The 13,012-nt window shown below is 42.2% G+C and overlaps 1 non-coding gene across 1 annotated transcript; it reads right to left on the bottom strand.

Moving 5' to 3' along the window:
• Window positions 1-1,063: 1,063 nt before the first annotated feature.
• Window positions 1,064-1,198, bottom strand: LOC112641907 (small nucleolar RNA SNORA44). Its single transcript, XR_003124892.1, has one exon. It is a non-coding gene; the product is annotated as a small nucleolar RNA SNORA44 (small nucleolar RNA).
• Between the last annotated feature and the right edge of the window lie 11,814 nt (window positions 1,199-13,012).

Raw genomic sequence — 13,012 nt, 5'->3', positions numbered from 1 at the left:
TAAGATTTGGCTGGTGGGTGGGAGCCACAACTATGAGGTATCATGACTGTTGTATTATTAGACCACTGATTTTTCTTTTCTGAAAATATATTTGAGCATCACAACTGGAAAAACTACAATTCTAAGGGAGTCAATCTCATGTATTCTCCAAAGATGGAAGCAGAAACTGAATTACCCTAATTTTTCCAAGTGGCCATTATTGGGTTTAGTATTTAAATTTTGTCAAGAAAATCATCTCATTTCATGCATTGTGACTTTTGTTCTTAGAGAAGCAGGGATGACTCCAAGTTCTCATAACCTCAATGTACCTCTCTAATTTAAAGCCATCTTGAGGGGCTCCAACCCCAATTTCTGGGTCAAGTTGAATTAACCCCAAGTTGGAGCCCTAGAAACTATTATTTGCAAAGATTACTGTTACCATTTAGAAATATGTATACTACCTAAATTTTCTTTAGAGAAAAACTATCCACCGAAAAAAAATTGCCTTGACAAAAACAGTTCTGGTTCGACTAATCATTTTGGCTTTTTAAATGATGAGTGTTATGCAAGGTGGATCCTCGATAAGCCAACATTGCACTGTGGATACATATCTATGTCGAGCTTTTAGAACAAAGGGACTGTATAAGAAATGTTGCTTTGAAGGAATATTTGCAAAACATGCAAACTTCTGTATCTGTATTTGGAAAAAATAAAACAGGTTTTTGTTGCTAAAAATTTTTTTTTCCTCATCTTGCTACAGGTTACGATAAGCCTAGTATACAAGTTCCCTTTGCTTATTAAAATTGCCATCTACCAACCTGGAATGGCCTGCCTCTTCCTTCCGTCTCTCCCTGCCCTCTGAGTACAGAGGCTGCTTTCAGATTTCAGCTGCTTTCAGATTTCACCAAGGAAACTCCAGGTGGATGGTAAACAGCATCTCATGCCATCCCCCTGGAAGGAATTCACTAAGATTTTCATAGTATAATCACTGCACTTGAGTCCACATTTATTAGATGTTTCTGAACTTAATTATTTCATTGGATATTTTTGGCATTTGCGGGGAAAAAATGCCCCCACCCCCAGCAGTTCTAGGAAAGGTGCGTGGCAGCTGCACGTAGGCTTTATGCTGACCTGTGCTGTCAAAGTGTCTTTGGGTTGCTCTCGCATGCAGTTGGAGATCCCATGGCCACAGCTGGCCATAGCCCTTGGAAATATGCTGAAAAAATGCTTTTTAATTTAAAAATATATATATCTTAACCATCACAGCTTGCCCCTAAAGGACCATAAGCTTTTTCTTCTTCAAGTCTTGATGGTTCCTATACCTCTTATGAAATATTGTATTTTACCTTTTATTGTTGTTTTTTATTTCTGTCATCAAGCTGAAAGCTATTTGAGGCAATATTTGTCTTACTCATCTTTGTTTTTTCTTGTCTTACTCATCTTTGTATGACTTCTAACACTTAGCAAGTGGTAGGAACTCTAGAAATATATATTGAGATGAATTAAATGTAATAATTTGGCATAACCAGTACGACTGGTGCTGTCCTACTTAATTGGTACAAAATATCCAAAATTGCATTCATTATATCATTCACATCTAGCAATCAAAAGCCTGGGCATTGCTCTGTATTTTTAATGGCTAATGTCACTAACATCTTCCCAGATACCTATCACCCTCACCAATTCTCTCCATCAGCCATCTAGTTATATTGTCTCTACTTATGCAGCTTCCCTTCCCTCTTCTCATTTCTTCTGTCATGCTATAGGTCTAGTATTTCATAGCAGGCTCTGTGGAAGACCCTCCTAATTTGTCTTGGTACTCTGTGGTGAACCCTCTCACCACTACCAGGGAAACCTTCCTTCTACAGATAACACTTTATTTTTCTTCCTCAAAAACGTCAAAACACTCTCAGTTACCCAAAACCTAAATGGCTTCTCCAAGGCTCTCTACTCTGATCTCAGCCTGGCCTAATTTCAAGCTAATCCATTCCACCAGCCCCACCCTCAAGCAGGCCCTTCACCATACCAGGTCCTTGCCTAGACAGTTCCCTAAAATTTCAAATGAAGTTTAGGTTTATGTAGAGTCAAGTTTAACAGAAAGAATGACAGGGAGGTACCTGAAACTTCTTCAGCTATTAGCAGTCATGCATTTCTTTAGCTGTAAGAGTACAGAAGAACTAAAGCTGGAAGCCAAGACTCTCAACACCTCTCCTCTGCTATATACCATGCAAGGATCAACGTCCTGGAGAGCAAAACAATGATTATACATTTTGACTCTGCAAGAGTCAAAGAGTCATACATTTTTGTCTGTTCTGTTCCCTGATCTCCCAAGTTCTTAGAATAGTGCCTATCACATAGTAGAAACTAAATAAATACCGATTAAGTGGGGGGAAACATCATGAAACATATTGTATGTGGAAGAAATTGGGGCCAAGATGCATTTAATGTGTGCCAGCTCTGTACCTGGCAGTGTATGAACCTTGGAGACAGCAACAGGCATTGGGAACCCATGTCCCACTCTTGAGGAGCTTAGAGTTCATGAAAGGAGACCAGCAAAGAGGGATTATTTGGAATAACTCAGATGGGGAATGTTAGGCCTCTTATTCCTCAAATGTCAAGGAAGAAATCAGCAAAATCTTCTATGGTCCCTGGCCCCTTCTTGTCTTAAACATGCTATTTATATTTCCCAGATGAAAGCCCCTAGAGGCCTGGGCTGTGCCCTCTCATCTTGGTACTCTCTACAGTACCTGATGCAGTACTTTCCAATTACTTGTTGCTATTACCTGCTTTTGTCATTAAACTGACTGGGATCGTCCAAAGTTTCAAACAGAAATAAAAGTAGAGGTAAAGAAGAAAACTTCTCTGAACATTCTGTTAAGAAAAGGGTACTCCCAATAAATAAATCCTATGATGTGAAACAGCACAGAACAGAGCTGGCAGGAAAACTCCCATATTCAATCACCCACGCCTTGGGCAATTTCTTAGCAACCTTAAGCCTTGGCTTCCTTATCCATACTGTAAGAATAATCATATCTACCTCACAGGGTTAAGAGAACCTAATCAGATAATTAATGTGAAATTGTGGGCTACCTGCACAGCACAGGTCATGATCTCAGGATCCTGGGAAGGAGCCACCATCAGGCTCCCAGCTCAGTGGGGAGTCTGCTTCTCCCCCCACCCCCCACCTTGCTCATGCTCTCTCTCTCTCAAATAAATAAAACCTTTTAAAAAGTATGTGAAATTTCTCTCTAAGAATGAACAACATTCACTACCACTAGTTACTTCTATTCCACATGTGTGGGAACAAATCCCCTTTGCATCTCCATTGCCTTCCTTCCTAACCTAGTCAACCAGGTAGAGTGTGGAAAGAGTTTGTCTTTTGTCTCCTAATTTCTCTAGATTTAAACTATTGGCTGTCTCACATGCAGGATTTAAAATGTAGATAAAAATCAAGTCTATTATTCTTGGAAATATTTGTTAATTAATATGGGAAAAGAATATTAAAAAGGAAAATAGATTAAATGTCATATGTACTTTTGGTTCATCCTATTTAGAAAAAAATGACATACTAAAAAAATAAGGAAATTATTCAAAGAAGGAAATCAAAGGTTCACAGAGGCATTTATTGCAAATTTATTTATAACAATGGAAAATTACAACTTAAGCCAGCTCTAGTAAAGTAGAATTTGTGTGACAGGGATTCTTGAGCTCACCCCCAGTTATTTGGATTCAGTAGATTTGGTCCAAAACGTAGAAATTTGCATTAAGTACAAATGGCTTAAGCAATGACTATGGTACAATTATTAAATGGACATTTTTTGAAAGATAATATAGGGGCGGCTGGGTGGCTCAGTCAGTTAAGTGTCTGACCCTTGAGTTTGGCTCAGGTCATGATCTCAGGGTCCTGAGACGGAGCCTTGTGTTGGTTCTGCACTCAGTGGGGAGTTTGCTTGACTCCCTCTCCCTCTCCCTCCACTTGCCCTCCCCACTTGCAAGTTCTCTCTTTCAAATAAATAAAATCTTTAAAAAATAAAAAGATAATGTAGCAACATGGAAAAACAAAATTGCGTATAGGATCTAAAAATCTGTGTTCGTTCAGGACCAAGCAATATGCGGATTTGAGATTTTTTATGAATCCTTCAAAAAAACAAACAGTTGATAGCAGTGGTTTCTACCCTTCCCATAAGGGCTTCTCATTAGTGTAGTGAGTAAACAGTTACTGGACTTTACCAAAACAGCTTAGATTTGTTAGGCAACAAGAGGACAAGACACAATAGAGAACCATGCCATTAACCTTTCATAAAAAACAAAGCAACAACTACAGCAACTAGCAACTAGCAACTACAGAAATTGAGAATGCAGAAATGTTGACATCATGACAATTTAGTGTACAAATATTATAGTCATTGATATATAAAACCACCACGTCTCTCCCAGAGCCATCCAAAAGATTAAAGAATTTACCATTTATTGGTGTTGCTAGATTAAAAGGTTTAGGTATCCTTTTAAATCTCTAAGCACCTTTAGTTGAGCTGCATTCTCTGGCATTACTGCATAAGATGAATCAAGAAGCTTGCTAATTTATTTTTTTTAAGGTTTCTTTGGTGGTGGAGGGGCAGAAGGAGAAAGAGAATCTTAAGCAAGCTCCACAAGCCCCAACACGGGGCTCAATCTCACTACCCTGAGATCATGACCTGAGCAGAAACCAGGAGATGAATGCTTAACTGACTAAGCCACCCAGTAGCCCCAAGAAGTTTGCTAATTTATAAAACAGTGATTTTTTTTTCTAGTAGTCTGCTGTTTGGAGCCCAATCTTAATAGTTAATCTCAGACAATTTAAGCATTTAACAGATGAACACTTTTTCTCCATGCCTCTGTTTCCCTGGGAATCTATGTAATGCTCCCATGTCTCCTTGAAGTGGAAAATGGTGGATGCTAGAATCATTATCAGGTTCAGTTAAACCAGCTGTTACTTAAAACATTCAAGCCAAAGATCTTCTCTGTTTTCAGATAAGTATCCTAATTTCTACTTCATGGAGAGCAAACCTAGCCATGAAATGGGGAGCACAGAAATAGCATTCTGTGCTAAGATGACAAAAGAAACTATGTTAGTAACTCAATTACTTGTGATATCTAGAAACATAATGTAAGCTCTTAGTCATGATCAGGCCAACACAGTCGGGCCTAAGGGTAAACTCTCTCCAAAGGCACTATTTATGCCAGAGGTTGGCTGTAGGAATTTGGATCGTATTTAAAACCTACTCCTTCATCCCATACCAGCACCAATACTATACAGACTTGCTCTAGGAACTTATTTTTGGTAACTTATTGGAATGGTCAGACAAGGACATAATCTTAGGCCTTACAGGGATCTTTTAAAAAAACTAAGCCATGCTAAACCTAAAAACAGCAAAAAATACAAATATACAGATAGATACAAAGCTTACTCGGTACAAACTTTTTAGCAGTTCCACCAAGCTTCTGATTTCATCTGGACAGAGAATGCCTCTGCATTGTTTTGTAGAGTATTAAACTCATATTCTGACTATATGGATTTTTCTCCAGGGAACTTGGCCTCACTCCCTATAGTCCCAGTCTCAGAGCCATTTTCAGCCCCATGCAGGTGAAATTTTAATTCTGGAGAGGCAAATGTACTTCTGACCAGGGTGGATCCGGTGTTGGGTGCCCCAGCAACAGCCATTCTTAATCTGGGGCCCAAAGAACTGGACCGTTTCCTAAACTGTCAGAGGGCTGTAAGGATGTGCTGGAGTCAGGTCCAGGCAACCCATGTAGCTCTTGTGAACTACTCTCAAGAACCCACGAGATCAGCTCTCAAGTAGTTCTGGATCATATATCTCACACTGGCTTCCAGGAGCTACAGACCAAGTTGGACAAATTGTCTTTGATTGTTGTCCTGACACCTTCTCCTATAGCTCTTGTCCTTAGGCCCAGTACACATTCCTGAGTTGGGGTCAGCACTTACCTGGCTTCTGGGTGGTTGAAAACTTCACAAGTAACAGAGCAACCCTGAATGTGTGAAGATAATTGTTCTCCAAGAACAATATTCTGAAAACAGTGATGGCACAATTATGGAGGTGTGGGTTTCTCTCACTAAAGGAATCAAGATGGATGATCCTTCTCACAGTTTTATACAAATGATCCTGTGGCACTAGTAGAAAACCTCCCAAGCCAGCGCTTCTTTATAGAAGCAGGAGCAGACAGATGGAAAGCATCACCATGAACACCCTGAAGAAATCCCATTCTTGTGATTTACTTTATCTGTGTCTCACCCTTGTCTCTCACCTCACTGATACCTCTCTCAGATTAAAAAGCTTTCTCACACACGATATTCATTTGATCCCGCAACAATTAAGAAACATCACGCTGGGATAACTGCCAAGTTATCCTGTTACTGCAAGGAAAACACTGTCTCTAGAAGGTTTCCACTTTAGGCACAAAGAAAGCCCTTCCTTGTTCAAATCCTATTGTGCATCCCCTCCCCTGTCCATCCAGGCTTTTCCATATGTATCTTTTTATATATAACCTATTCTGCAAAATTTTAAATTCTTGGATTCATCACAATGTGATACCCTCTTGCCCTCCTTGCAAGCAGCCTTCCTGATGCCACAGACATCAGTGAACCCTTCACCACAGAAATTTACTCATCTTCTCCATTGTCTAACCCAGTGCTGCCTGATAGAACATAATGAGGAAGCCATGTTTGATATTTAAATGTTTCTAGTAAGCCACATTTTTCAAAAGTAAAAAGGAATTACTGAAATTAATTTTTAATGCAGTAAAACATACATAAAATTCACAGTTTAACTATTTTTAAGGGTACAATTCAGGAGCTTTTAGTGTATTCACCAGGCTATGCAAACATCACCACTATTCATTTCCAGAACATTTTCATTATTCCAAACAGAAATTCTATCCCCATTAAATAATAACTCCCCAATTCCTCTGGCCCCAGGTAACCTCTATTCTTCTTCCTCTCTATGAATTTGCCTGTTCTAGGTTATCTCATATAAGTGGAATCAAACCATGTTTGTTCTTTTGCCACTGGCTTATTTCATTTATTTCACTTTTGAGGTTCATCTATGTTGTAGCATGTATCAAAATTTCATTCCTTTTTCAGGCTGAATTATATTCACATATATATCCCACTATGCTTATGAATTCATCTGTGGGTGGACATTTGGGTATGACCATCTTTTGGCTATTTGCTGCTATGAACATTGATGTACTAGTATGTGTTTGAGTCACTGCTTTCAATTCTTTGGGTATACCCCCTAGAATTAGTGAAACTAAGTCTAAAATTATATTTTCCTTAACCCGATATTTGAATTTCATAAAACTTATTTAAAAAGTAGCTTCATTTACACTGGTGAGAATGGCTAAAATTAACAAGACAGGAAACAACAAATGTTGGTGAGGATGTAGAGAAAAGATAATCTTCTTGCACTGTTGGTGGGAATGCAAGCTGGTACAGCCACTCTGGAAAACAGTGTGGAGGTTCCTCAAGAAGTTAAAAACAGAGCTACCCCATGGCCCAGCAATTGCACTCCTGGGTATTTACCCCAAAGATGCTGATGTAGTGAAACGCTGGGACACCTGTACCCCAAAGTTCATAGCAGCAATGTCCACAATAGCCAAACTGTGGAAGGAGCTACGATGCCCTTCAACGGATGAATTGATAAAGAAGATGTGGTATATATACATACATATATATATATATATATATATATATATATATATATACACACACACACAATGGAATATTACTCAGCCATCAGAAAGGATGGATACCCACCATTTGCTTCAACATGGATGGAACTGGAGGGTATTATGCTGTGTGAAATAAGTCAATTGGAGAAGGACATTCATCATATAGTTTCACTCACATGTGGAATATAAGAAATAGTGAAAGGGATTATAAGGGAAAGGAGGGGAACTGAGTGGGAAAAATCAGAGAGGGAGACAAACCATGAGAGACTCCAAACTGGGAAACAAAAAAAGGATTGCAAAGGGGAGGTGGGTGGGGGGATAAGATAACTGGGTGATGGGCACTGAGGAGGGCACTTGATGGGAGGAGCACTGGGTATTATATGTTGGCAAATTGAATTTAAATTTTGAAAATAAATTAATTTTTTAAAAGATTTTTTAAAAGTAGCTTCATATAGCCACATTGTCCCAGGTATACTTTAAGACAAGTAAGTTAATTAAAAGTAAACAATTTAAAGTCAGTTCTTTAGTCACATTGCAAGTGCTAAATACTCACATATGGCCAGTGGCTTCCGTATCAACCAGTGCAGATCTACCACAGGGTAGAAATGCTTCTCTCTACCCCTTGCATCTGCTCCATCCTATCTTCTCAGCCCACCTCCCACTATTCCCCAACATGTATTCTAGATGGACAGATTCTGAGAATTAATTCAAGAAATATTTATTGAGCACTGACAATATGCCAACCATCGTGCTAACTGCTGAATATGATAGGAAACAAAAACACGTCTGCATGGAGCCCACAGGAGGTTGGGCCAACAGACATAAAAACAAGTAATTTCAGAAATAAATATATCTTATAAGTTGTTATAAGCCCTATTAGAAAAAATGATGCATTGCTGGGACAGGCAGATGTCAAAGAGATAATCACATAAATAACAGTATCTTAGAAAATTTTGCTAAGCACAAGGGGAATCAAAAGGATCTGATGAGAGTTATAACAGTGGGTCTTATTTAGAAGGGGAGCTTCTCAGGGGAAGCAACTTGAAGCTGAGATAGAACAGATGACCTAGGAAAAAGGGTACAGAAAGGGGACAGGGTAGTAGAGTGACCGGGCAGGGGGGATGCTGTGTAAAAGGCCTGGGTTGAGAAAAAGTTTCATTTCTGAGAAACAAAGAGATGAAGGGCATGGCGCAAGTGTAGACAGTGGTGCCCTGGGAGGATGGGCAGGTAGGCAGGGCCTGCATCATGCAGGGCTCCACATCATAGTAAGGATTTGGGATTTAGTACCAAGTGCAATGGGAAAGCTGTTAAAGGATGTTGAAGGATATTGGATTGGCTTTAAAAAAAAAAAAAAAAAAAAAAGCCATTCTGGCTGCTTGGTGAAGAAAAGTCCTGACTCTTCATCTTGGAGCCTAAAGGAGCCTCCTTTCCTTCTGCATTTTGACCTGCACTGCTTGGTGAAAGTACATCCATAATTCCTGCCTGGTATCCACCTATTGTCACTTTCTGTACTGCCTTCCTTTACTATTATTCATACTCTGAACTCACTAATGTGCCTTAACCCAACTGTGATCTTTTCTAGCAGGCAGGAAAAGCTTCTCACTCATCTTTGTGTACCCACAGCATGGAGCATGGAGCAGATATACTCAGCCAATCTGTTAAATCGGATTGAGTTAAAAGTCCGATCATAGCTTGCTACTTTCTACCCACAGAAAGCATTCTGTGACCTAATTAACTCTGTCTTTAATCCAACTTTTCTGTACTCTGTTTGCCACAAAGTCTAAAGTCCCTGAACAAGACCTGGGCAGCCTTCCAGCATCCCCACTGGCGACACTTAATTATGAACAGGGGTTTTGTTTCAGGTCAGGTTGCAAGGGTTGCAAAAGGCATCAGCCCACATGTGACCATGCATTTCAGAACTTCAAGGAACTCTACTTCCAGAACTCTTCAAAGTTCTGGCATGAAAACTATGCACTTAACAGAGTTCTCAAGAAACACAAATCCATCTCCAAGAAGTGCTTGCACTTGGCTAGATGCACCATCCTGAGCTAAGGACTCCCAAAGCGTTAGATTTCTTCCCACCTTTCACTTATTGAGGATTGAAATTACATGATCTCAGGGAAAGAATTGTGGAAAGGGCCCAAACTTTGTAACTAACAAACTTGTGACCCTGGCCAGGTTCATCTGGATCTGGTTCTGACATCTGAAAAGAGTGATAATACCTATTCCTACAGATTGGTTAGGAGAATTAAATGAGGGATGAGGGACGCCCGGGTGGCTCAGCGGTTGGGCGTCTGCCTTTGGCCCAGGGCCTGATCCCAGGATCCCGAATCAAGTCCCACATCGGACTCCTTGCAGGGAGCCTGCTTCTCCTCTGCCTGGATCTTCTGCTTCTCTGACTCTGTGTGTCTCATGAATAAATAAATAAAACCTTTTAGAGAGAGAGAGAATTAAACGAGAAGTGAAAACATCTAGCAGCAGTTTGTGATCAAAGTGCTTTCTGTGCCTTTAAGTGTTTTGGGGACAGGGTGGAGAGTGGGGAGTGAAAGAGTGACTTTTCCCACCAACAGAAAAGCCAACTAGGTTTCCTCTTATCCTTCCTGGGGAAATAAGACACTATGGAAGATAAATCAGACAGCGGCGGGGAGGAGGGGGGGAGCCCATTTATGAAATATTCCAAAAGAAGTATTTTCAACATCACAGTTTATGAGGCTGCCACAAGCAAATATAACTTAAAGCTCAAATTTTAAAAATGTTAATGCAACCTCACATTTAAATTTTAAACCTCAGCCTTTTGTAATACCTCCCTCTCTGCAGTGGTGACACATTAGCAAACTCCAGAGCAGAGGGCTAATTCACGGGGGGGCGGGGGGGGGGGGAGACTAAAATAATTGAAAGCAAAATAAATAAATAAATAAATAAATAAATAAATAATAATAAATAAAATAAATAAATAAAATAAAATAAAATAAAATAATTGAAAGCTTCTCTCGAGGCTTTTCCCCGGGCCCCGGCGTCGGGCTGGGCCGCCCGCAGACACGTTTCCTCGCCGTTTTCTCCCACCCCCGGCAGCTGCCCCGGGTCGCGCGCCTCGGGGACCCGGGACGCCGCAGTCGCCGGGCGGGATGCTCCGGGCGGGATGCTCCGGGCGGGACGGCGCAGCGCGCGGACCCCGGAGGCAGCACCGCCCGCAGCCTTCCCCCGGCCGCCGGCCTCCCTCCGCGGTCCCGGCCGCCCAGCTGCCCGCCCCAGGCTCAGCGCCACCCCCTCCCCCCGGGTCCCCCGCCGGGTCAGCGCCGGGCCGAGGCCGGTCAATGCCCGGGAATGACCCCGCCGGCGCGCGAGCCTCGGGCGGGGAAGGAGCGCGCGCCCGCCGCGGGAGGCCCCGCCCCATCGCCAGATGCGGCGCCGGCGGTGCGCGGTGATTGGCGGGTGCGGCCGCGGGACGAATGGGGTGACCGCGACGGGGGAGCGGGGCGGGGACGCGGAGGGCGGAGGGCGGAGGGCGGAGGGCGCCGGGCGGGGGCGAGCCGCAGAGGGGCGCAGGGGCGGCGGCGGCACCGCCCTGTGCGGCGGGCGCCCAACGGTCCCCGCGCCGGGCGAGAGGAGGAGGGGGGCCCGGTGGGCGGGCTCTGGTCCCCGGGCTGGGCGCGCCTGTGGGGGCCCGGAAGTGATAGGGGCCCCAGAGGGGCTGCGATGCAGACCGGGGGTGGGGGCGGGGGTGCAGGGGCGGGGGGAGGGGCAGGGGAGGGGAGGGAGAAGCCGCGCCTGCTCTCAGGCCCCCGGCGAGGGGCGTCCCCGCGCCCCGAGAATCCCTCCTGGCTTCTCTGAGCGCGCTGTGCAAGCAGGGCCTTGCTCGTCGGAGTAAGAGCTGTGATTGGATTCCGTGTCTGGACATCCCTGTCTGGAAAGGCAGCTTTTTTTTTTTTTTTTCCTGTTCCTATACCAGTCCCTTATTTGACTTCATAGTTCACATTGGGTCCTTCAGCAGATACTATTGTGTGCCTACTTTATGCCCGGCACACCTCAGGGGGCAAGATAGACTTGTTTCTAACATCCTGAAGGGTAAAAGCTTCATTAGGGCAGGTGGGGATAAAAATAAGCAACCAAAACAATTACAGATTATGCAATGTGCTGTGAACTAAGGATTAGGGTTGTAGTTGAAGAAGGAGAAATGCAAAGACGAAAGACTGATTTTTTTACCCAAGATAATAGGAAAGGCGCATCTGAAAAGGTGACTTGTAAGTTGAGACCTGGAAAAGGGGAGGTGAGCAGTTTTAAGGAGAGAGTATAGCCTCTGCAAGGGGTTCGATTCCCTTTTCTCATCCTCTGCAACATTTGAATTTTCATAGCACTTTTTTTGCACTTCTTAAGATATGTGACTTTTTACCAAGTGTTATAGTTTTATTTTCTCAATTCCTGGCACATACCAGGTCCCCCCAAAATACTCAGAAAATATATACCCCGTATCCACTTATTTCCAGATATGCTGCTAAGGTGCCCAGGAAAATTTAAAAAGTGAAATGAGCATTTGTGTTTCCTGAAATATTAATTTTGTATTTTTATGCTTGTCCTGTACATCCACTATGGCACCCTTTATCCCTGGTGTTTGGGAATTTCTCTTCACCACAACGAAACTTTCCAGGCTTTCATGCTTTCTGAACTTAATTGATCCAATAAACTAATTCGGCCTACCTATTAGTAAATGAAAGTACAGTGTATTCTTCTTTTTACATAGTGTTTGTGTCTATTTTCCGGTTTGTGTTTTATTAGTAACCAACTGGCAATGCCTTGATTCAAAGCAATAAATGAAATGAAAATTTGAAGCACTTGACTAACCCTCTGAGTTGAAAAACGTTTATTGATGTTGGGCTGAGAATGTAGGTCCTTTCTCAGCCCTCATTCCATGGAGCAGTATGCCTTGCTTTGTTTACAGAGTGGCCTGCCTTGATCTCTACCTCCTCCTTTTGAAATTTGGCAACCTACTCCCATATGTGTAAATGTTTTCTTGTGATATGAGAAAACCATACTGGGAAAGGCAAATTCTTAGAACTAAAATATTGACATAGTTATCAAAATATTAGGCATATCTTGATTGTTCCAACAAGTAAATAAACTTCATTTCAATTATTCTGTCTCTGATTCTGTTTTTAAAAGTAAAATTATTGATTTTATCTGTATTAGTTATCTATTGCTTTATAACAAATGACCCCCAAACAGTAGCTTAAAATGACAGTTTTTCTTTCAAAGTTTCTGCAGGTGAAGAATTGGGGAATTGCTCATTTAGCTGGGTTTTATGTTTTGG

The sequence above is a fragment of the Canis lupus genome, chromosome 12, assembly GCF_003254725.2.
Source record: "Canis lupus dingo isolate Sandy chromosome 12, ASM325472v2, whole genome shotgun sequence".
Taxonomy (NCBI): Eukaryota; Metazoa; Chordata; class Mammalia; order Carnivora; family Canidae; genus Canis; species Canis lupus.
Note: the sequence above shows the minus strand (reverse complement) of the source record. Positions and strands in the feature narration are given on the sequence as shown.